Below are 25,477 nucleotides of genomic sequence, written 5' to 3'. Positions count from 1 at the left end.
GCTTTGTCACTGACCAATGGTCTAACCAATCCAGACCAATGGCTTTGTCACTGACCAATGGTCTAACCAGTCCAGACCAATGGCTTTGTCACTGACCAATGGTCTAACCAGTCCAGACCAATGGCTTTGTCACTGACCAATGCTCTAACCAGTCCAGACCAATGGCTTTGTCACTGACCAATGGTCTAACCAGTCCAGACCAATGGCTTTGTCACTGACCAATGCTCTAACCAGTCCAGACCAATGGCTTTGTCACTGACCAATGGTCTAACCAATCCAGACCAATGGCTTTGTCACTGACCAATGCTCTAACCAGTCCAGACCAATGGCTTTGTCACTGACCAATGCTCTAACCAGTCCAGACCAATGGCTTTGTCACTGACCAATGCTCTAACCAGTCCAGACCAATGGCTTTGTCACTGACCAATGGTCTAACCAATCCAGACCAATGGCTTTGTCACTGACCAATGGTCTAACCAGTCCAGACCAATGGCTTTGTCACTGACCAATGGTCTAACCAATCCAGACCAATGGCTTTGTCACTGACCAATGGTCTAACCAGTCCAGACCAATGGCTTTGTCACTGACCAATGCTCTAACCAGTCCAGACCAATGGCTTTGTCACTGACCAATGGTCTAACCAGTCCAGACCAATGGCTTTGTCACTGACCAATGGTCTAACCAATCCAGACCAATGGCTTTGTCACTGACCAATGCTCTAACCAGTCCAGACCAATGGCTTTGTCACTGACCAATGGTCTAACCAATCCAGACCAATGGCTTTGTCACTGACCAATGGTCTAACCAATCCAGACCAATGGCTTTGTCACTGACCAATGCTCTAACCAGTCCAGACCAATGGCTTTGTCACTGACCAATGCTCTAACCAGTCCAGACCAATGGCTTTGTCACTGACCAATGGTCTAACCAATCCAGACCAATGGCTTTGTCACTGACCAATGGTCTAACCAGTCCAGACCAATGGCTTTGTCACTGACCAATGGACTGACCAGTCCAGACCAATGGCTTTGTCACTGACCAATGGTCTAACCAGTCCAGACCAATGGCTTTGTCACTGACCAATGGACTGACCAGTCCAGACCAATGGCTTTGTCACTGACCAATGGTCTAACCAGTCCAGACCAATGGCTTTGTCACTGACCAATGGTCTAACCAGTCCAGACCAATGGCTTTGTCACTGACCAATGGTCTAACCAGTCCAGACCAATGGCTTTGTCACTGACCAATGGTCTAACCAGTCCAGACCAATGGCTTTGTCACTGACCAATGGACTGACCAGTCCAGACCAATGGCTTTGTCACTGACCAATGGTCTAACCAGTCCAGACCAATGGCTTTGTCACTGACCAATGGTCTAACCAGTCCAGACCAATGGCTTTGTCACTGACCAATGGTCTAACCAGTCCAGACCAATGGCTTTGTCACTGACCAATGGACTGACCACTCCAGACCAATGGCTTTGTCACTGACCAATGGTCTAACCAGTCCAGACCAATGGCTTTGTCACTGACCAATGCTCTAACCAGTCCAGACTAATGGCTTTGTCACTGACCAATGGTCTAACCAGTCCAGACCAATGGCTTTGTCACTGACCAATGGACTGACCACTCCAGACCAATGGCTTTGTCACTGACCAATGGTCTAACCAGTCCAGACCAATGGCTTTGTCACTGACCAATGCTCTAACCAGTCCAGACCAATGGCTTTGTCACTGACCAATGGTCTAACCAATCCAGACCAATGGCTTTGTCACTGACCAATGGTCTAACCAGTCCAGACCAATGGCTTTGTCACTGACCAATGGTCTAACCAATCCAGACCAATGGCTTTGTCACTGACCAATGGACTGACCAGTCCAGACCAATGGCTTTGTCACTGACCAATGGTCTAACCAATCCAGACCAATGACTTTGTCACGCGGGATAGTAGAGGCCTAGGGCCGCTTCGTAGCTTCTAACCTGGGGACTTACGCCCCCAGACCCCCTTTGCTTGATCCAGACCAATGGCTTCGTCACGAGATTCGTAAATTCAAAAGTAGCACCGCTGCACTAGGACTAGTTCTTTATATGAACAGTTGGCAGCTCTGTCCACTGCACGATCAAGCACTTCGCGAGAAAGAAACAAGTGACTGTGCAATCACGCCTGGATGCGTGGTGCTGGAAGATGTAAGCTGTTATGAACTTTTGCCATAGCGAAAAAAAGTTTTTGAATCAAGTAACATAACTATTTTTATACTGTATTTTCCTGGCCTTGATGCAATAACATGCAACGGGCAGGTTAGCAGCTGCTCGTCTATGGTAGGCCTACACTATTCAAAGAGAGTACACATTGCCTCTGAATTACTAACAAATTTCCCTGTGTCTCTGGTGGGTGCACACTTATCAGATTCTCGCCTTTCGTCCAAAGTACTGTCATGAAACTGAAGACACTACAGCAAAAACTGAAAGTGGTACATGGTCATAAACAGAGTATGTCCGAATTTGTCAGACCCTAACACTTCTGGGCACTTTTGAGTACCACCAAGGTATAACAGTCCAATGCCGGGCTTCATTCCATCAAAACTTGTGTTCGTGTTGTAGCTAACTCTTTCGCTCAATCTCCTCATTAATATATTGAACGGTGTGAATAATCTTAGCGTTTATAAGGAGATCAAGATTGTAATGGAGCGTTAGCTGCTTTCGCTGTTCCGGTACGTCCAGGGAAGTGTTCGACCAGGTTCTCACAGTTCATTTTCGAGGAATGGTGCTCCTGATGTATCCTTTCTTCCCTTTGAATGTTCCATCTTACAGCTTCATGATTATCATCTTCACCCCAACGCCCTCTTCCTCTGTTCTTTGCTCTGTCACTTTTTCCTTGAGTTTCCTCCTCTTCTCCATCTTCATCAAAATACACTCTACCTCTGTCTTCATCTAATGGCACACTCTTCAGAGCATCACATACTTCATCTTGTGTATGAGATGTTGAAGCCTCTATCTAGCAAATAATCTGTAAAGAAAAACTAACTGAAGTAAAACATTGAAACACGGGCTCACCCGACCTCAAGAGGGCGTTGGGGTGAAGATGATAATCATGAAGCTGTAAGATGGAACATTCAAAGGGAAGAAAGGATACATCAGGAGCACCATTCCTCGAAAATGAACTGTGAGAACCTGGTCGAACACTTCCCTGGACGTACCGGAACAGCGAAAGCAGCTAACGCTCCATTACAACAGCTTCCACTCCGTCACTAATTTCAGTAACCATGGCAAACCTCAGCAGGTGTGGCACAGGGATGCCAACTGCATTTAGAAATGAGAAATAATGTGACTTAACACAAGTAATGACACGTTACGCATTTAAATTTTCCGCTGGGTCTGTGGGAGCACAGTGCGTGGGAAAACAGAAAACAAGTACACTCTTTCTTCCTAAGGTAAAAGAAAAAGTCAATTATACAGGTCGAAGCTTCCTGTAGCTCAACAAGCAGCATTTTCCCAAAGAAAGCTCTGCTTATTTGTAGCTAAAACAGTTTTGTGTGGCATTCCATGCATCATGAAAATCGAACCAATGCCTGAAAATTTCCAAGACTTTTGTCGTTCCATGTAAGCTGTCCTTGTCTTCAACTTTCTCTGTGCTCTTAAGCCCGGCTGCCATCTCTGGAGTAAACAGCAATTCGTTGTTGTTTTGTTTTTTTGTTTTTCCTAAATTGTTGGGATGTATCACATTCATGCTTAATTTCCGAACTGGCTTCATCGCTACCTTTCTCTGAAAGTGTTACGGATTCTTGAGCTGACCACCAGTTACTACATAGCCCTTTACTCCTACTCGGATGTTGATCGTACATTCTTAATGTGGCCCATGCTCGTCTTTTGGGTGATCAACTTCATCCTCCACACAGCGCCTCAAACATTGAACTGACAACTGTCTCTCACTATTCTGACAACCTTGAAGCCCTATTCAGTGTGTCCAATGTTATCCTAGATAACAGTTGTCCTGAAAAATAGAATGAAGCAGGTATCGTAAAATACATTGACAGGCCCTCGAACAGTTTGTATTATAAGTTATTAACCAATTTATTTTTGATTGAATTTGTATCTTTCCCAAGATCATTAATGCTAAGGATAACCTCAAAAATACCTAGTTAGTGAGACATAAACCCATTAATAATATTATTATTATTAATGCTGAGTAACATGTCTAAATTCTTGCCAGGTATTAATGTCTAGGTGTTATAGACATTTTGTCGATGATTAATGAATCGACTTCATTACAGTGAGTCATTGGCTTTTCTTCATTTGTCAGCATATCAGACCCACCTGGTGTAAGAGGTGACTAAAATGGGCCCCAGGGCCTCTTAACTTGCAAACCACGAGGCCCTTAGCTGAGTCCTGGAACTGTTCCACTTACTTGTGCCAGCCTCCTCACTTTCATCTACCCTATCCTACCTCGCTAGGTCAACTCTTGTTCTTTGACAACCCGATGGTATTTCGTGTGGACACCTAGGGAGAATTTCATTTTAACGCCCTTCGTGGCCCTTGTCTTTCTTAGGTTAATACCTTCATTTTTCAAAGCAGCAGATCCCTTCCATTTTTTCTCTCTGGTTAGTGTTATATAGGGTATTGAGGGATAAGAATTTCATATTGGTTTGTATTGAACTGAGATTACATTAAAATTAAGTATATTTTATGGTTCCACCTTTTCAATATAAATTATTTTGTAATGTGAGTTACATTACAAGTTAAAATATGAAGGCTTTCACGGCCGGTGTCAATATAATAAAAATCTTCTGGGCTGTTATGCCGTGGTCCACTCCTCTCGCTTCTCCCAGACGTTTCGACTACTGCTGCGGTAGTCATCTTCTGTGGCGTCGTGTAGAATACGCTCTCCTGTATCCCGCTGGCGATTCCTTTTTGGTTGGAGGGTGCCAGTGTATCTGAAATCCAAAATCTATAGAACCAGCGCAACTGTACATAACCGAGTGTTGGTCAGTCGCCAGCGGGATACAGGAGAGCGTATCTACACGACACCACAGAAGATGACTACCGCAGCAGTAGTCGAAACGTCTGGGAGAAGCGAGAGGAGTGGACCACGGCATAACAGCCCGGAAGATTTTTATTATATACATTACAAGTTGTTTACACATGGTACTAGTTTCGACTCCAGATCTGGGTCATCATCAGCCGATAACACAAATAGTGCAAGGTACTAAAAATCATGAAACCAATGTACAAACACACAACTTGAAATATGGACGAAATAAAATGCTTAGTTAAAAAGATAAGCTTGTCTGTGATGTAAGTTAAAATTAATGCTAAAACTTTTGATCATACGTATAATACAATAGAATGGGGCATTTTAAAATCTTTAAAAATGTTTTTAGATATTTATCTTGGTGCAAAGAGAAATTAATCACCAGTATGATGAATAAGATGGACTGCAGTTCCGCACCAGATATAAATACAGTTTACATTCAAAATTTTTGTTGGAAGTGCTGGCGGAGTTTCCATGTGAAGGTCAAAATGTTCTAAAACATAGCTGTTAATATTGAGATTCTCAAAACATCTCAGTTTAAATATCTGGGATCACTCTCCCTGATGCTGCCTGTGTGAAGTGGCACCAAGTCACGGTTGGAGGGTGCCAGTGTTGGTCAGTCACTAGGAGATGCTTCGCTGGCCAATGGGACTCGCTAGACTGGACCACATCAGAGTGAGGATGTTCGGACGGCATTTGGTGTGACCTGGACCCCTAAGAAAATGCGAGAGAAATATTTGCGATGATCTGGACACGTGCTATGCAGAAATGGTTAGGGCATTAAACTTAACGTCCTGAGGGCCACAGACCAAGGAAGCACTGGCTCGACGCTCCGCGGGAGGACATGCATGTGGCTAAAGTCTCTCCTGAAGAAGCACAAGACCGCATCGAATCGAAAAGAAAGTGCAGAACAGCAATTAAGTGGGATAAAGGCTAAGAAGAAATACATTGTGTAATTTACTAGAATTTACAGTATATAACATTCTTCTTTCTTGTGAACCAGCCAAACTTAAGACCACGCCAATACTACTGCACTTCCTTCTTATCATCCCTTTTTCCTTCCTCTTTCTCCACAGTGCCTTCATTCTTTCACAATGTTGTGCTCTTCTCTCTTCAGTCCATCTTCCCCCTCTGCGCTCTTTCTTTTCTTCCACAAGAACTTTTATGTTGGAAAGTCTTTTCCTGAATTGGTCTCTGTCACGACATTCTTCATCTGCAATTCCTAACCTCTTGAGTTCTTCGTTCATCTGTTTGGCATATCCCCCCCCTGGCTCTTCAAGTAGTATATTTTATTAAAAATTTGTTTATTTAACCTTTCTGGATCTATTCTGACCATGTGTCCATAGAATCGCAGCTGTCTTTTCCTTATTGTTGTTTCCAGGTCTTCTGTTCTTTTGTATATCTCCTTATTTGATTGTAATCTGTAGTTTCCCTGTACCACCCGTGGGCCGTAAATCCTCCTTAATATTCTCCTTTCAATTTTTAGTAGTTTTTCCAGGTTCGCCAGTGTTGCTGTTTCCACCCCATACAGAATCTCTGGTTTTACCGCAGAATCATAATGTCTTAGTTTGGCATTAATGGAAAGATTCTTTTTGTTGTAAATGGCTTTGGTGGCAGTGTTCAGCCTTTCCAACTTAGGTCTCCTATTTTCCATGGCCTCTTTATCCATCCCGTTCCTGCTGATAATCTCTCCCAGGTATTTAAACTGCTTTGTGATCTTCACTTCACCATATTTCGTCTTCATTGTTCACTTCACATAATTCCTGTCCATGATCATCATCTCTGTTTTTGTGAAGGAGATTTTTAAACCTGTTTTCTCGGCTATCTCCTGTAGTTCACTTATCTGTGTTATTGCTTCCTGTTCTGTCTCAGCGAAGAGTGCCAAATCATCAGCAAAGGCCAAACACTTGGGTTTGACATGCTTATTTTTTCTACCTATTGTAGCACCTGAGTCATTATGTTTCCACAGTGTTTTCATGACCTTATCTAGAACCACGTTGAACAGTGTTGGTGATAAGCTGTCGCCCTGTCTCAGACCTGCTTTTATCTGGAAGGGTTTGCTGATGTCTCCTCGAAATTTCACTTTGGATATGGTGTTCGTTAGTGTTAACCTAAGTAAGTTGAGTGTTTTTTGATCGATGCCATATTCTCTCAAAATTTCCATCAATGTGTCTACCTATTGAATCGTATGCTTTTTGAAAGTCAGCGAAAGAGATGTTCTTTGGTCGCGCATTGTAATATTTGATTATCATTTTCAGACTCAAGATTTGATCCTGACAAGAGCGCCCTCTCCTGAAGCCACCCTGATACTCTCCCAACTTGTGGTCAATTTGTGGTGTCAGTCTGTTCAATAGGAGTTTAGATAAAATCTTATATGTGACAGATAAAAGTGATATTCCTCAGTAGTTGTTGACGTCTGTTTTCGGTCCCTTTTTATGTAACGGGTGTATTAATGCCACTAGCCAGTCTTCTGGTATTTTTTCATCTCCCCAAATATTCTGGAACAGTTCTGTCACTTCAGTGATAAAGCCGTCATAGGCTATCTTCCACAGTTCTGCTATTACTCCATCTTCACCAGACGCTTTGTTGTTCCTTAGGGAGTTTATTACTTCCCTTACATCTTCCTCATCTGGTGGTTTGGAATCTGGGTTCTGGATTGTGTCTTTCTCAGTCTCCAATTTTTCCCGTGGCGATTCACAGTTAAGGAGGTCTTCAAAGTACTTTGCAAGGATCTCACAGTTATCTTTATTGTTCAGGGCAAGAGTTCTGCCCGTTTCCTTGAAATGCAGGCTCAGTGCTATATAGCCTTTGATTCTATTTTTAAAGGCCCTATGGAATAATCTAGTATTTTTTTCTTGGAAGTTCTCATCTATTTCTGTGACTTCTGCCCTAAAGTGTTCTCTTCTGACTCTTCTCAGTGTTTGGTGTGCTTGTTTCCTTATTTCTCGTGATTTTTCCAAATTTGTCACAGTCTTCTTCTCGTTCCATGATTTCCACACCTCAAATCTTTCTTTGATTGCATTTTTGCATTCTGCATTCCACCATGCATGCTTGCTTCAAGTACTTCAATTCAGCTCCACGCAACAGCTTGCTAAAATACACAATGGGGACTAGCTTCCCATCCTCATCGGATTGGTTCAGTATGGCAGAAACTGCAAGTTCACTAGTCACACTGCAGGACAAAATCACGGGAAAAATTTGGACTGTGAAGAGCAGGGGCTTGACAAAGGGCATCTTTCAGCTGATCGAAGGCATGGGTTTGAGCTTCACCCTAGACGAAGCGGCAGTTTTCCTTTTCAGAAGGTTTAAGGGGGCCGAAATTTGGGAAAATCTTTGATGAAATGGCTGTAGAAACCGGCCATACCCAAGAATCTTCTAACGCCACGAACATTCTTTGGCCGAGGAAACTCTCTGATACATTTGACTCTGTCAAGGTTCACAGCTATACCGGACTTGGAGATGACATGGCCAAGGAAATTTAAGCGCTTAGAGCAAAGAGACACCTTTCTGGAACTGATAGTAAAACCGTGCTTGCGTAAACGACTGAGTACCTCACGCAGGTGAGCTAGGTGTTCGTCAAAGCTTGGAGAAAAGATGAGAACATCCAGAAAATTGAATACATAGGAAAATTCCACATTTCTGAAGATCGAATCCATTACACGGCTGAGCGCTTGGCCACCAATAGAAATACCCATCGGCACTACTGAATTCAAACAGACCAATAGGATTGGCGAAGGCAGTGCAAGGACAACTTCTAGGATCTAAGGGGATTTGGTGATACACCGAATTGAACAGTGAAGAATTTAGCGCCATGAAAATGTTGAAACGCGCTTTCAATGGTAGGCAACGGGAAACTGTCAAAGACGATGTTCTTATTGACCTTACGATAGTCTACAATGAACCTGAATCTACCGTCCTTTTTGGGGACAAGGAAGGCATAGGGTGACTTGGAGGGACTGATGACCTTCTTTTCCAACAGCTCGCTGACACATTCACACATAGCGGTCAGTTTAGGGGGCGAGCAGCTGAACGGAGGGGACCTAACAGGGGTATCATCTTTGAGTTCAATTGAATAGGAAAGTTTTTAGCACAACCCAAATCAGCAGTTAAAACATCGGAAAATTCTTCCAACAGACCATTTAACATCAAGGTTTGGTTCTCAGTCAATTCACACGAGGCGTTGGGTAGTTGGGATTGCAATAGGGTACATACAGTGGCACGTGGGAAAGGGGCTTCAAAAGGGTAACTTACACCAGACTTGAATCGAAAGGCAAAGGTACGACTGATGAAATCAATAGATGAACCAGTTGCAAGCATAACATTGGTTCCTAAAATGACCGGGACAGACAAATCGGGAACTACATTAAATGTCCAATCCCAAGAAAGATCATGAATTTTGATATGACACTTGATACGACCCATGGGACACACCTGATGGCCATCAGCAGACATGAATTTTCCCAGGCTCTCACAGGCTTGGAGATATTTAGGATCCATCGAAGACACAAGGGATTGGTTGACGAAAGAAACACACAACCCGGTATCCAACAGGGTGTAGAATATGCACGATCCTACATAAATCTTGGCCCAAGGCGTAGACAAGGGGAGACCCCAGATCCTTTTATTTACACCAACATCAGGCGCCAGCGACGGGCCATCACGCCAGCGCGCCTTTAGTTTCCCTGCTTAGGGTTGCATCGAGGACACACGTACTGAGTAACACCAGTAAGACTACAATTAAAACATTTAAGAGGACTCTTAGACCAGCAGTACTTCAAAATATGCCCCAGTTTCCCACAATTCCAGCATTTTCATGCAGTAGTGTCCCTTGCGGTAGTCGGGTTAGAGGGTCGAATGGTGTTGACACAATTTCGACACGCCATAGCATTTCCACGGTCAGGGCTCCTAGCACTATCGTTATCAGATGCGAGCGAAGCATTAACTTCATCGGTCTCCTCCCCTTTGTCTCTCCCAGTGTCGGTCATTTCCTTAGTTAAAACTTCGGTATCTTTACTCATCTTAATCATTTTCAGACTTTCAATATTTAACACAATGCCTTTCAACTCAAATAAACACGACGCATACACATCGATTGGCACAATAATACAGATAAATTTAAAATAAGACTCAAAATTAAGGTCAGGATAATAGCGGCTTCACAAGATAAATTAAGAGAAATTAAGGCTTCACGTAATAAAACAAGCATAAATCACCATCTCCAGTTCTACCTCGTCTGAGTCTATTACAGAGGAGACATACTGACCGAGCACGTCTCTGCTACCATTTGTACCGAACCCCTCCCTCGCTAATGATATACGACGGAATACATAATGCACGACGGGAGATTGGTGGCCGTGGATCCAGACCAGGAAAGGCAGATAAAAGGCCCTGAACTGGAGATGTCCCTCATTAATAACACATGACAAGGAAGCAACTAACTAATAGTAATGAAATATGAATAAAATTGAATGAGGGTTTATTTATATAAACATATCGTAAGAAAAGGAGAAAATGAAGCCACCAATGAAAATTAAACAATAAAAGCATACATACTTTCATCCTTCAGGTTTATGAGAGGTAGTAATGTAAGTCTGCGAGCACTGCATATCTCAAACATCCAGAAAAATAATACCTTATGACGTCCTCACCACTTGAATGGTAGTTTCACAACATATTTAAGTATCTTAAGAGAAAACAAACAACGGACTTTGTTTGGTCGTTTCTTTCTACGAGGTAAATTACATTTTTATTTCCAAGCATTAATCACGGCTCCATCATCATCATGACAACAATATCAGTTCCCAAGATACAGGATCACAAAGCATCACGGAGTAGAGCGAACCCAGATATAATGGAAAGTATGCAGGTATCGGGATGGCCGAGAATGGAACATCTCTGTACCAAAGAATAATACGTAAGGCAAAGAGAATCAGGTGTGTGCATCACCCGTAATTAAAATAAACAATAATGGCGGCCATGTGAGCAAGCAGAAACGGTCAAGACATAGACCAAGTCAAGATAATAAACTTCGTACTCGAAGCGAAAACCAAGTACGGAAGGATTAAGGAAAAGAAATATCAAATAACTGACCAATATGACATCTTTTCACTCCTCACTCGTGCCCAAACACACACACACACACACACAAGCATTCAGCCATTACCGGTATCGGGCAACAATAGGGTCAATAACCCATTCAAAGGCAGATCCCAAACACATGTAATATGACTCACCTGGTCATAAGTAAAGGCCACATATACGACGGAGTGATGTGCACAACGCAAATATTTCATAAACAGGATGATATGGACCCATGGTTCACGTACAAGCCCAACAGCTCACGCATTGGGTACGACTCGAATGGATCACCGTGTCGACACCCAGAGCATACTTGCATTTGGTGGCAAAATACATCACAATACCGTGCACATAATCAGAATTTTTCGCAGAGACCCAGTTACCACATGTCCACCATCACAATAATGTCATCAAGCACACAGCCCATTCATATCTTAAAGCAAAAGGCGTGTACCAATCAGTTACGATTTTAGGCACAAGAAATAGCCACGAGGTAAACATACAACACAGCTCACAGTACTTGCAGTATAAGCTGATAAATTAAAAACCCGAATGGGAGTACAGGCAAAATTTAAACCTAATGAAAACCCATCTGTAATTGAGAAATGCCACTCCGATCAGAGATGACTCCGTCTTGGTATTCCTCACGTCATAACCACAACAAATATAGCAAGTCAAGGAGATAAAGTCAAAGACTCGCCGAAAGAAGGACCATCGGTGTTCAGAGCAGGGCGCTGCCCTCTGCGGTACAGTTAGGGAAATAGTTAAGTCAGTCAACCAAGAGCTGATACAAACTCTTAGCAATTACGGGAAAAGTTACATATTATGAACATGCTAAACGAGCATGTTTCAGGTTTGAGTCCATCATATGTTTCCCCATAGCTGAAAATATATTATATTTACATGAATTTACATGTTCTATGTACCTCATGTCAAAGATTCTACCTATTTGGCCGATATAGGTGAACGGACAGCTACTATATTTAAGTGTATAAACACATTATCTATAGAATTTTTATTATTATTATTATTATTATTATTATTATTATTATTATTATTATTATTATTAATTATCAACTATCAAGATCGGTAGAAATATTAAACTCAACTGCCTTGCTTTTGCGAACATTTTAGCATTACTTGCAAATACAATAGAAGAGGCTAAATTTCAAATTGAACAACTAGAAATTATAGCTAAAAAATGGGATTACAAATTTCATTTGAAAAAACAGAAATGATGCCAACTTTTAAAGTTGATTTACCAGTTATTCAACTGAACAGTAATAAAGAGAGTAAAATTGTTCAGAAAGACAAATATCTTGGGGAAATAATAACATGGAATACAAATGTAAAAGAAGCAATAGAACAGAGAACAACTAAATTTAAACAAGCACAAAGACTTACCTGGCCAACCTATAAAAAGAAATCTCTTTCGATAAACGCTAAGCTGAAACACTATAATTCCATAGTTAAACCAGAGGCAATGTAAGCTAGTGAAACTTTATTCAAATTAAATGTAAAATCTACAACAGACAAATTACAGGAAAGGAAACTGAGAGAAGAATTCTTAGAAAAATTATTAATAAAAAAACACCAAGTTGATGGACAGTGGAGATTGTTGCCTAACAACATTGTCTATCGTGAATGTGAATCAATAATATTTACAATGCGTAAAAGGAGAATTTCCTTTTTCTGTCACATATCAAGGTTACCAGACACCAGGATATTGAAACAACTATTCGATTACTTTTTGAAGAATAAAATCAATAATAATTGGTTCAAAGAAGTTCAGGATGATTTGGAAGAATTGGGTATGACTCGGCAACAAATCAAAGACAGAAAAGAGAAAAGAATTTTGAAGAACAAAAGCATAAGTCTCAAACGAAAAACAGTTGAATGGAAACAATATACTATATCGGACACACTAAGGGCTTCCAGGTCGGAGAGGATGAGAAAGTTCTGGGAGAAGAAAAAGAAGAAATTAACTCAAATGTATTGATTTCAGTGCTCCAGTGTGGGCGTAAAATATGTAAATAATAAATAATTATCAATTGAATTTGTGTAAAATTGATACATTATTATTGCCTCTTTTAAAATATATTTTATGTCATGTTTTTTGAAAATGTTATAAATCTGCTGTATCTGTAGATTATTAAAAGTCAAAGTGGAAAAAATAGGTTTTGTTAGTTTTTCCTTCTTTAGTGAGGGTAGTGGAAAGTCGATGTCTGACTTTATTTATTATTCTTTCAGTGAAATGTTTATTATATCCGTCGGCCTTGGCTATGTTTCTGATGGTATTTAATTCATGTAGATCTTTTTTTAACAGTGGGATATTGAATGCACGATGAACCATGTTGTAGAATGCAGCATGTTTGTGGAGTATTTATGAATGATGTTTATGGTTTGTGTAGGTTTTCTGTAAATTTTGTAGCTAAGGGAATTATGGTGTCTTGAGATTGTTAAGTCTAAAAAAAAAAATTGTATGCTCATTTTCTGATTCTAGAGTGAATTTGATACATTGGTCAAGTTTGAAAGGGTGGTGGTAGCATCGACTAAGTTTCCTTCCATTATAATTATAGTATTATCTACGTATCTGGCCCAAAATTGAATGTTACTGAAAATATTACTGTTAAAAATTCTGATATATTCTAAATTATGAAGGTAAATTTCAGCTAAGATTCCTGAGGCCGGTGACCCCAACGCTAGACCATTTTGTTGGTGTATACTGTTGTTAAAAGTAAAATAATTGTTATTTAAAACAAAATTTTAAAGTAGTAGTAAATTCAAGAATTTCAAGTTTACTTAATTTACTGTATTTTGTCAGATTCTGTTGTATAATGGAATAAACTTCAGATATGGGGAGGCTGGGATATATGTTAACAATATGGAGTGGTTAGATTTTATTTTAAATAGGTTGATTTTATCAACTAGTTCTTTAATGTTTCTAATAGATTTGTTGGCTAGAAAATGGTAATTTATTTTTAAGAATTTCTGAATGAACTACAATGTTTTATATAAAGGACTGGGTCTGTAATTAACTATCGGTCTAATGGGGATGCTGGCTTTACGGATTTTTGAAAGTGCTCTGGCTGTGGGTAGGCCAGGATTCATGTTGATGAGAGGATTACATTCATTTTCTGTGAATATAAAAGATGGAATTGTTTAATATTTGTTTGAGTTGACTGAGTTTGGAGGTGGGATCTTTCTTAATTGGGGAAAATGAACTATTAGAAAAGAATTGTTCTGGGTTTTTTTTTTCATAAATTTCATCTTTGTTGATAATGACAGTACAATTACCTTTATCTGCCTTATTATGATGAGGTTATGATCAGTAATTTTCTTTCTGAGATTGTGAATTTGTATATGTGAAATTATTATCTTTATAAGATTTTTAAGATTAATGGGAATATCACTATGTAATGGTTTAAGGAGGTTTTCTAATTTCCTTTTCGCTTCATATCTAACTTCGTCTTTTATACCGAGTGGTAGTTTATTGATGGCTAATTCAGTTTCTACTATAGTGGTTACTATGTTTTCAATTATGTTGGGTTTAGGCCAATTCAGTTTTGAACCTCTGCTCAATATAGAAGTTTCAGTATCGTCAAATACTGAACATTAGATAAGTTAGTGATCGGAGGATGGAAACTGGTAAGATTGTGAGTGGTAGACGGATGTGCTGCATTAGAGTTAGAAGCGGGTTTAGAGTTTTCAGATTGCATAACTTTTCCTCTAAAACTAGTTTTCAGGATAAATTGATCTGCAATTTATATTCATTGTGTGATTCATAGTTCATGGTGTGGGTTACTGTAGTCAAATGAACCATGGGCAATGGCTGAGTGGCCTAGTAAGTGGTCCTGAGAGTTGGGATACCAGTTGCTAAGGAATGGGAGTGGGCATCTGACGTATTCTGAGTCATGGTCTTCCTTGTGCTCAGGTGCCTAGTGCTATACAATCCACCGCTTCATGAATTTACCGAGCTCAGAACATTTTAACCAGACGAGTTGGCCATGCGTTTAAGAGCGCGCAGCTGTGAGCTGGCATCCGGGAGATAGTGGGTTCGAACCTCACTGTCAGCAGTCCTGAAGATGGTTTTCCATTTTCACACCAGGCAAATGCTGGGGCTGTATGTTAATTAAGGCCACGGCAACTTCCTTCCCATTCCTAGGCCTCTCCTGTCCCATCGTCGCCATAAAACCTATCTGTATTGGTGCAACGTAAAGCAAATAGCAAAAAAAAAAAGAACATTTTAATCAAGCCTCAGACCTATGGGAGTAATGGAGTCCCACTCCCATTTGATAGGCAAGGGACTCCTTGGAAAACTTGGTGAATGAAATGGAATTTGATGGGGAGCTATCAATATTAATGGGGCAGGAACACTATTGCACGCAACATAGTTTCTGTTAGGCATGTAAATGAGCAAATGATGTGGGTAGATTTGTCAGTTGGAGGAATTAGGACGAGAATTGTCTCAGTGTATTCACCATGTGAGGGTGCAGATGATGAAGTTGACAAGGTTTATGAAGCATCGAGTGACATCGTGGTCAGAGTCAACAGCAAGGACAGAATAGTGCTAACGGGCGATTTCAATGCGAGAGTTGGAAATAGAACTGAAGGATACAAAAGGGGTGATTGGTAAATGTGTGGAAGATATGGTAGCTAATGTGACTGGGAAGCGTTTGCTGGACGTCTGTGCTAGTATGGATTTAGCAGTTACGAATATTTTCTTCGAGCATAAGGCTATTCACCGCTACACATGGGAGGCTAGGGGTACCAGATCCATAATAGACTATATCTTAACCGACTTCAAATTCAGGAATGTTAGGAATGTACGAGTTTTTCAGGGATTTTTCGATGATACAGAGTGAACTAAGTATATCTAGGCCTAGGGTAGAGAAAGTGAAATCTATCTGCAAACGAATAAGGGTAGAAAATCTCCAGGACAAGGAAATTAGACAGAAGTACATGGATATGATTAGTGAGAAGTTTCGAACAGTTAGACAGTAAGCAGGTTCAGGATATAGAAAGAGAATGGGTGGCATACAGGGATGCTGTAGTAGAAACAGCAAGGGAATGCCTAGGAACAACTGTGTGTAAAGATGGGAAAAGGCGAACATCTTGGTGGAATGATGAAGTGAGAGCAGCTGTAAACGTAAAAAGAAGGTTTATCAGAAATGGCTGCAAACAAGGACCGAGGCAGACAAGGAATTGTACGTCGAGGAATGAAACAAAGTGAAACAAATAGTTGCTGAATCTAATAAGAAGTCATGGGAAGATTTTGGTAATAACCTGGAAAGGGTAGGTCAAGCAACAGGGAAACCTTTCTGGACAGTAATAAAGAATCTTAGGAAGGGAGGGAGATAGGAAATGAACAGTGTTTTGGATAATTCAGGTGAACTCATATTAGATCCCAGTAAATAAAATGAATGGAATTTCAACGAACATAAAATAATCATTTTTATGTGTAAACATGTTTATTGATTCACTGATAGCAATATGATATCCTGTAAGATTTTATTTACTTCGCTATCAGCTCTATGTTTTAACCTTCGTGAATACGATTGTGTGTTTTTACTCTTACTCTTAGGTATGTTGAACATTTTTAGAAGTTTTCACACTACTTGTAAGGCTATTGATTGTCTCTAATGTAAATGTCTGATCTTCGGGAACCATATACTTTAAGGTCACTATGTTCAGGGCCCTGACCAAACTTTAGGCTAATGTTTATTTTGGCTGAGGATGCTAACGACAGTTAAGCGAAACATGTCCCAACTTATAACACCAGTCGTAACGTTTGTATCCTAAATATTAAGGACTGATAAGTATTGGAAAGGTGGTGTATATTATTCTTATTTTAATTTTTATAATCTATAATAATGATTATGCCCGTGTGGGGATTTACCGGTTACCTCCATCGGGCGCGTCCCATTGGAATTGGGGAAGCTCGTTGGCTCTGCCGCCAGCAGAGTCAGAGGGTAGTAGTGAAATAAAATACCACCATGAAAAAAAAAAAAAAAACTGGTCCCTTGCCAGGGTTACGGCGAAGACTGGTAAATGACCAGAAGCCAGAAAACATCTTGAGGCAACCTCTAGGGCTAACAACCCTAGTTGTAAAAGGATGGGTACCCGTCCAAAGCAAAGTCAAGTCAAAAAGCATGATGGCACAACATTTCAAGAAACATACCCCAGGGGGTAAATCTTCGGATAAATCCCTCGTGGTGAACGCTACGGCGCACGAATCTCGTTCGGATTCTGGGGGAGACTCGACATCATGCAAGAGACAAGTCGGAGCGTCTCGGTGTACCCCGAAGAGTCAAAAACTCAGGCCAAAATCTAAAACCTTTCTAGCAACTTTCAACATAAATTCACTTACACAAACTGGCAAGCTGAAAACCCTCACCAAAGCTCTTCACGAAAATCAGATATCCATAATGGCCCTACAGGAAACAAGATACCCAGATGAAGAGATTTTTTAATCCGAAGGCTACCGATTTTTCAAGAGCAAAGCGCAAAGAGGAATCCTCAATTGACTGTGATGCTTGGAACCGCGTTTGCTGTTAGAACCAAGATCCTTAAATCAGTTGCAAATTTCGAACCTGTGAATGACAGATTGTCTATATTCACAATTAAATGCGCGAACAAAACCTACGCCCTAGTTAACGCACACGCTCCTACAAACGATAAGAACAAGTCTGATCCAGATGAAGTTGATAATTTCTGGGACCTACTGGATGAAAAATTAAACAAAATCCCCAAACACCATGTCAAGCTTCTTTTCGGTGACTTCAATGCCCAACTAGGTCGTGACCAGAAGTACAAGAAAGTTATAGGAAATTACCCTGCTCACAAAAGAACCAATCCCAACGGCAAAAGACTGGTGTCCATTTGCGAAAATCACAACCTGCAGGTCATGTCGACCCACTTTCGCCATCTACCCAGAAAGCAAATGACTTGGCGTTCTCCCGTCCAAGCTCTCGGAGAGTTCCAAATTGATCATGTTGCAATCTCCAGGAGAAACAGCCCTGAGATTATGAATGTGAAGGTAAAGAAAGGCATCAATGTGGCCTCAGATCATTATATGTCTCTTATCAAATTCAAACCAATTCCCGCAAACACAAGGAAGACAACCAAACAGATCACACGCTTCGACAATGATAAACTTCGGCAAAGGGTCGAGGAGTTCCAGGAGAAGGCTAGACCAAATGACTGTGACTTTAACAACGCCAAAAGTCTCCTTGTTGAGGCCGCCAAAGACGTTGCAGAAATCAAGAGAAGCAAAAAGCATGCCTGGTGGAATGGTACCTGCGAATCAGTCCTCCAAGAAAGACTCAATGCGTGGAAACAGTACTACTCTACCAAATCAGAAAATGATTGGGAAACCTACAAAACCCAACGTGCCCAAGCAGCTAGGGTGTTCAGAACTGAGAAACGTAAATACGAAAAATCTCTAATTGAAAAGATAGAACAAAACTTTAGGAAGAATGAAAGCAGAGAGTACTACAGAGCCTTCAAACGCAAACTCACTGGCTATAAACCACCATCTCTATGTTTTGAGCGAAAGGACGGCACAATGGCGACGTCAAATGAAGAAAATTGCAGCATTCTGGCAGATTACTTCAAGAATTTACTTAATTGCTCTAAACCGCAAAGCGCCATTGAGACCAAGGAACCCTTACTCGGGTACTCAGATTCCAGACCACCCGACAGAGATGAAATCAAGCGCCACATTGCCCGTCTCAAAAATAACAAAGCGCCGGGGGGAAGACTCAGTAGTAGCAGAACTATGGAAATATGCCCCAGAGGAATCACTTGATATCTTGCAAAAGCAAATAGAAGAAATTTGGAACAAGGAGACCCTACCCGAAGATTGGAAAATAGCTTTGATCCATCCATTACACAAAAAAGGCAGCATGAAGAACATCAACAACTTCAGAGAAATATCTTTGTTACCCGTGACTTACAAAATTCTAGCACAATGGAAGCACAAGTCGAACATCAAATAGGTGAATACCAAGGAGGGTTCAGAAAAGGTCGCTCAACAGCTGAACAGATCCAAAATCTGAAAACGATCATCAGATATTGTACACTAAGGTCCAAGCAGTATGTGTCTGTCTTTGTGGACTTTAAGAAAGCGTACGACTCCATTGACTGGGAAGTCCTGCTAAACATCTTAAATGAATTTGGAGTTGATTTGAAACTGCTGGCATTAATTAGAGCCACCCTGACCGATACAAAATCCAAGGTGAAGTTCCACGGATGTCTCTCACATTCCTTTGACATCAAAACAGGAGTCCGACAAGGTGATGGGCTATACCTGATACTCTTCAACTGTGTTCTTGAAAAGATCATCAGAACCTGGCGGGTGAGATTACAGGAAACCAACTACAGTCCATTGAGAATAGGAACCAAATCCAAGGGGATCGCAATAGACTGCTTAGCATTTGCCGATGATATTGCTGTTCTGTCAAACGACATAGTAATCGCTAGAGCTCAAGTTGAAATTTTAATGGAAATTGCCGACAAACTGGTTTGCAGATATCGTTTGAGAAAACACAGGTAATGACTAACATCAAAGAGGCTCCACCAAAACTCCATACAAAATACGGGGACATCACCCAAGTAGACAAATTCAAATACCTGGGTGAGATCATCAAAAATGGACTGGACAAAGAAGCACTTCAGGAGTGAGTACGCAAACTGGAAATAGCCTACCAAACATCCCGCACAATCTACAACAAAAAATGCCTTTCCCAAAACACCAAGATACGTCACTATGAAACAGTTCTGAAGCCAGTAGTTCTATATGCAGCCGAAACCCTGTCTCTAAATGCCAACAAAGGACTCCTTGAAGAACTGGAGAAAAGAGAACGCAAAATTGTGAGAGGAATCTTGGGATCAAAGTACAGAAATGGAATCCATCAAAAGAGATCCAACAAGGAAGTCTACAGCAAAATAGAGAAAATTATCGACACAATCAGAAAAAGACGGGCACGATTTTACGGTCATCTGAAAAGAATGGATGGAAGAAAGTTAACTTACGAAATCTTTCACTTTTTTATTCAAACCCCAAAACCACAATTCCCTGGTTTAGAAATACCAAAGAAGACCTGCTAATGCTACATATCTCAGCAGAAGATGCCCTTAACAGAGATCTCTTCTGCAAGAAAATATTGACAAATGGGCTAAACTGAGACGAGCAACCGAAGAGAAGACACGGTGGCACTTGGACAGAGGAGCGTAAGCACGCCCACTCGCAAAGAATGAGGGAAATTTGGGCTCTAAAGAAGGCCAAGTTCAGTGTCAAATGCAACAAGACTTAACGTGGTCCTTGATGGCACCAGCGAATTATATATACATAATGATTATGTATGTATGTGTGTATGTATGTATGTACGTACGTATGTATGTATGTATGTATGTATGTATGTATGTGATTGAAAAAGATCCCATTGAACTGAGACAGTAAATTTGTAGATTCGAGATGAGTTTCATAGTGCTTATTATTAAGGAAAGATTTCTTTTCTCAGCCAAATCTTATTAGGAAGATCTATGTTTCTTAGAATTCACCTATAAAAAGTTAGGGGTCAGGTTATGTGTTGTTCATTGTTTAAGAAAATCAATGTCCTTGCCTAACTTTGCTATTTTGACATTCAAGCTCAAGTAAGTAGCCTATTTTCTTTGCCTGGTTGGCGTGATCATCATAGGTAATAAATTTCATATTATGTATTGAAGAGCAATATAACTTAAAACAGAAGCTTGCTAGAGACCATCATCAGTCAAAATTAAGTTCACTATCCACCAACCATCATTTCTCGCAATAAAAAAAAATATGCATGAATGACACCGTATTGTTTGAATGCTCTATTGAAACGATAATAAAGTGTTATTTATTTTTAATGTAATTTCCTAGGGGTTCTGCTTGTAGAATATGTCCTGGCTATTACCCTTCTAAGCAAATTTTCTAACATATATGTACCACTCCGATTTAAGTGAAGGCCATCTGAGCGCAGATCCATATCTCCTACCAACCTATTAGTATCTAGAAATATCACTCCCAGTTTTCCACATATCCACTCCATAGTCTCATTTAAATCCCCAATCACCTTCCAGTCAGTATCCCTCCTACACAGTATTCCACTATTAACTAAACTTGTTTGGTCAGACAAGCCTAAGATGAGCTCAGACTATTACAAGGTGCTCAAATAAAGCCATAAATGTAGTTAGGAATTGAAACTAATAACTTGTTCTTTGTTTGCGCCCCAGGGGCTCATAAGTCGGGAGTGTGGGTTGGCGACCGTGGGACCCTCAGCTGAGTCCTTGTGCCAGGCTCCTCACTTTCATCTATCCTATCCGACCTCCCTTGCTCGACTCTTGTTTTTTTTTCAACCCCAATGGTATTAGAGCACTCGAGGCCTAGGGTGTTTTTCCATTTTCATGCCCATCATGGCCCTTGTCTTCCTTTGGCTGATACCTTCATTTTACGAAGTGTCGGATCCCTTCCATTTTTTCTCCCTGATTAGTGTTATATAAAGGATAGTTGCCTATATGTACTTCCTCTTAAAACAATAATCACCACCACCACCAATCTGTTCTTTGTTTGTTCCAGGACTGTGTACCTGTGGGAGTTAACGTCATTGTGAAGAATGGCAGCCAATTTACTCAAGAATGGCTCTAGTTTTGTTCAGATGGTCATCCTAACAAAGGATCGTCACAATGCCCCTCTCAAGGATTGGGAAGCTACACAAATTGAGAAATACATCTTCAAGCAGATCTACGCTAACATTGGGAGATGTCCTCGTTTTGAAGGAGGATATGTGTTTAGTGAAGATGATGGTGCAATTATCATAAACACACATGTGGACACCGTTAGTTGGCTGAGGCATGTGATCGGATCTTACAAGCATAAGGCTCTCAGAATTACGGACAAAGAGAACAGTCCTCAGTACACTGCTAAAGTGAGAGCTGATGTCAGCAAATTAGACAGAAAGGCTGTTTATAATATACTTGATCTTTTAGAGATTCACAATTATGGCCTGCAAACAGATGGCTGGAGAATCAAGAGTATTGATAAGAAAATAAGTCTACATTATCCATATGTATCGGATGAGGTAGCCAGTGTAACTCTTCTCATAGATGATGCTGGGAGGAAGATGCTAGAGAGAAATGACTTTAAATTGTTTGTCGGATTTTCCACGATAACATTCGAGCTTCTTGGCAGAGTCAAGAGAAGTGAGACAACGGGCAAGCTCTGTACTGATGACATTCCATCCCTAGAAGACTAGAATGATGTCAGTAATCACAACACATTCAGATCTCTCTAAACAGTTACTTAGTGGGTAATGACAAGTTTGAGTTTTCTTGTGTAACTTTATCATTTTCCATATTTTTCTTACATGTTTACAGTCGACATAAGATACTTTCAAATAATGACAGGGTTAAGATATGAACATCCAGTTCTTCAAGGTTAAGAGGTTAAAGATACTGATGCACGAGGGGTGGTTAGAAAGTGCATTTCCCTTATGTTCTGTAGAGGAACACGTCTGCATAAAGAAGACTGTGTTTACAATTCAACATAATCACCTAACCTTTCGTTGACGATAGAATGCCTCCAACTGATCAAGAGTTGCAAGTCTGTCCTCACATTGATGGACGGCCACTCTGCACTTTCCTGTTGTTGGACAACACAAACCTTCTTTACCCTGTCAAAGAAAATAAAGAGAAATTCTTTATGTAGCTAAAACATGTCTGTCCACGATGAAGACTTCTAAAACAATAACAGGGACACTTGTTATCAGTTAAGCAATACCTGATTGTGAGCCATCAAGTCCTTCACTTTATTTTGTTTCTAATTTTCTTCCAAATTAATTCTCTCCTGATCATCTGTATTATTCTTCCTCCTTTTCACTCTCATTTCTTCAACTTCGTTGTACTATGTCCCTCTTCCTTCACCCCTGACTTCCAAATACTTATTCCTTTTTCCATTTGTACTCACTTTTGTTTTCATCTTTATTCTATTCTTATCAGGCTTCCATTGCACATTATTGTATTTTTTTCTTCTACCGTATTCCTCGCCATTTCTTTGATTAATCTGATGTCCTTGCTGTCTATTTTCTAACACACAGGAACATCTTACTCTGAGGTAAGATGGCGTTGACACTTCGCATTCACACAGTGAGCCATCTGGTGGCGTGTACAATAGACCAGTGTTTAAAAATTTAGAGTGTTCCTCCTATTCAATACAAAGATATCTTTGTATCTTTGTATCTTTGTATCTTTGTATTGAATAGGAGGAACACTCTTAATTTTTAAATATTGTAATCCCACTTCAATACGGATCATGAAATTTCTAAATATTAATAATAGACCAGTGGTCAAGTATTTTCAAGCTCAGACTGTCATTGCTAGAGAAGTCTTCGCTGTGGACAGACATTTTCTCCACAGAACGTTGAGAATTTCTGTTTTTTTGATACAACAAAATCCCAAAAGTTGTCTATCATTTGTAATTGTGTATTGTCAGGGGACACACACATTTTGCTGGCTACAGTGAAGACAGACCCTTCTGGTTTCTGAAGTTGGTGTACTTGATGGAATGCGGATTTCATCGTGTAGAATCTTGTGGTAAAAATGCACGTGATGAGGCAAAAAGTGAGTTTTTAGTATTATACTCTCTTTCAGTGTCTAGCCTGTTCCTTTTGTCTCTACAAAAGGGAATTAATAAGCGAAAACACACGTTCAACTGAAGTATTAGTCCTGATGAGACAGAGACCGACCTCAATAACTACAGTTGAACACATCTACATCATTCTCAACAAATGTTCCAAGATTTTATGCCCATTTATCTTAGACTGTCGGATCATCGTTCTCAATATAATAACAATGTAAATGGTCCGTTATTGGGCATTATAAATTTTCCAGCTTTTCCATCGTTCTCAGCTGAGGGAATTACAGTATACATGCGACAGAAGTGTGCATAAATCTAACAACGTTTTAACAACCAGTTTTTATGTTCAAAGTAAGTGATGAGTGTGCAAGCCAGCTGAAGGTGGTAGGTAAAGGCTTCCAGTATCCGTAACTTCAGCACTTGGTGGGGTAAGTTATTAGCTCTACACCTGGCCACCTTTACTCAGGTTTTATTTTCAAGTTAGATTAAACATTTGTCTCTAAAAACACTGGCATGACGACTAATCTGGTACTGTCACACAGAATCTGGGATGTGTAACAACCTGTACAGACCTTCTGACACTGTCCATTCAGTAACTTGATTGTTTTACAACTACAGTATAATGACGAGCACAGCTGTGACTACAAACTATCAGACACAGAAGCTCCATTCCTTTGTTTCTCAGCAATAAAAAGGGAATTCTCTTCCTGACATACCCTCATGTGTACTTATTCAGTGACAATTAAACATACGTTAATGTACGTCGTGTTAAGTACATAGTGTTGTTGAATTCTAGAGCAAAATATCTCGCTGTAAATTTTAACAAGATAGGAAAATGCATATTTGGGAGCTTGAAACAACAATTTCTGTTACAGGAAATATTGGAACAACTGTCTGTAATCGACAATGTGCAGAATGCTGCTTGGAAATGCCAGCAAGAGATGCGGCCTTGTTATCACACGGTAGTTACACAAAGTAGTGTGTTCCTGTATCAAGTGCCGTCACTTTGAGCTCAGTTCCAAAAGACGGCAGTGGTAGGCTTGCTGTGAGGCATGGACCTCGTGAACCTTCTACCTGACTGCCGGATTCACCCAATATTGGTCATGTGTAAAAAAAAATTAATAAAAAAAAAAAGAGCAGCAACTTGACACACTGTTTAATATCTGCCACAACTGTGGTGGAGGGAGCTACTTCTTTTGGGGCAGGCACCCCTTTCAGTAGCTAAAATGTTGTAAACATCACCTTGTTATGGTTCATAAACTACAAACTGTCACTCAAGAATTGAGATCTCAAATCTGTAATTTTGTCCAGATACTGCATCAGAACAAAATGAAAGCCTTAAAATGAGCAAATTAATTTTTTGTACTAATTGCTGTGATCATTAAGAAATTAGTTTGTATTTGGCACTTCTTAATAGGACGGAAGTTATGCTCTCCCATAAAATCAGATTTTCGTTGTACCTTACATCCCCGTTCTTATGTGATGAAGTGGTTCTTAAACAATATTTTCCATGCTTAAGTCACATTCATTTAATTATATTCAGTTTTTTTAATGCTTGGAGTTGCCTGTGAATTTGTGCATTTTAATGTGGTTGGCACTGCACATACTTAATCTCTTCAGATATTCTTTCACAAAATATTTGTCTCTCTATCAGAGTTAACTTGAACTAGTAAAGTAAAAAATCTTACAATGTGTTTATCCACATTAAAAGCAC

The 25,477-nt window shown here is 40.2% G+C and overlaps 1 long non-coding RNA gene across 1 annotated transcript in view; it reads left to right on the top strand.

Annotated features, from left to right (window-relative positions):
* LOC137502944 (uncharacterized) overlaps positions 1-24,875 on the top strand; it is a 44,013-nt gene extending 19,138 nt beyond the window's left edge. The window contains exons 2-3 of the long non-coding RNA XR_011018938.1: positions 21,709-22,464; positions 24,639-24,875. This is a non-coding gene — a long non-coding RNA (uncharacterized lncRNA). The remainder of the gene's footprint in view (positions 1-21,708; positions 22,465-24,638) is intronic.
* Positions 24,876-25,477: the final 602 nt, after the last annotated feature.

The sequence above is a fragment of the Anabrus simplex genome, chromosome 13, assembly GCF_040414725.1.
Source record: "Anabrus simplex isolate iqAnaSimp1 chromosome 13, ASM4041472v1, whole genome shotgun sequence".
NCBI lineage: Eukaryota > Metazoa > Arthropoda > Insecta > Orthoptera > Tettigoniidae > Anabrus > Anabrus simplex.
This window is presented reverse-complemented; position numbering and strand designations above follow the sequence as displayed.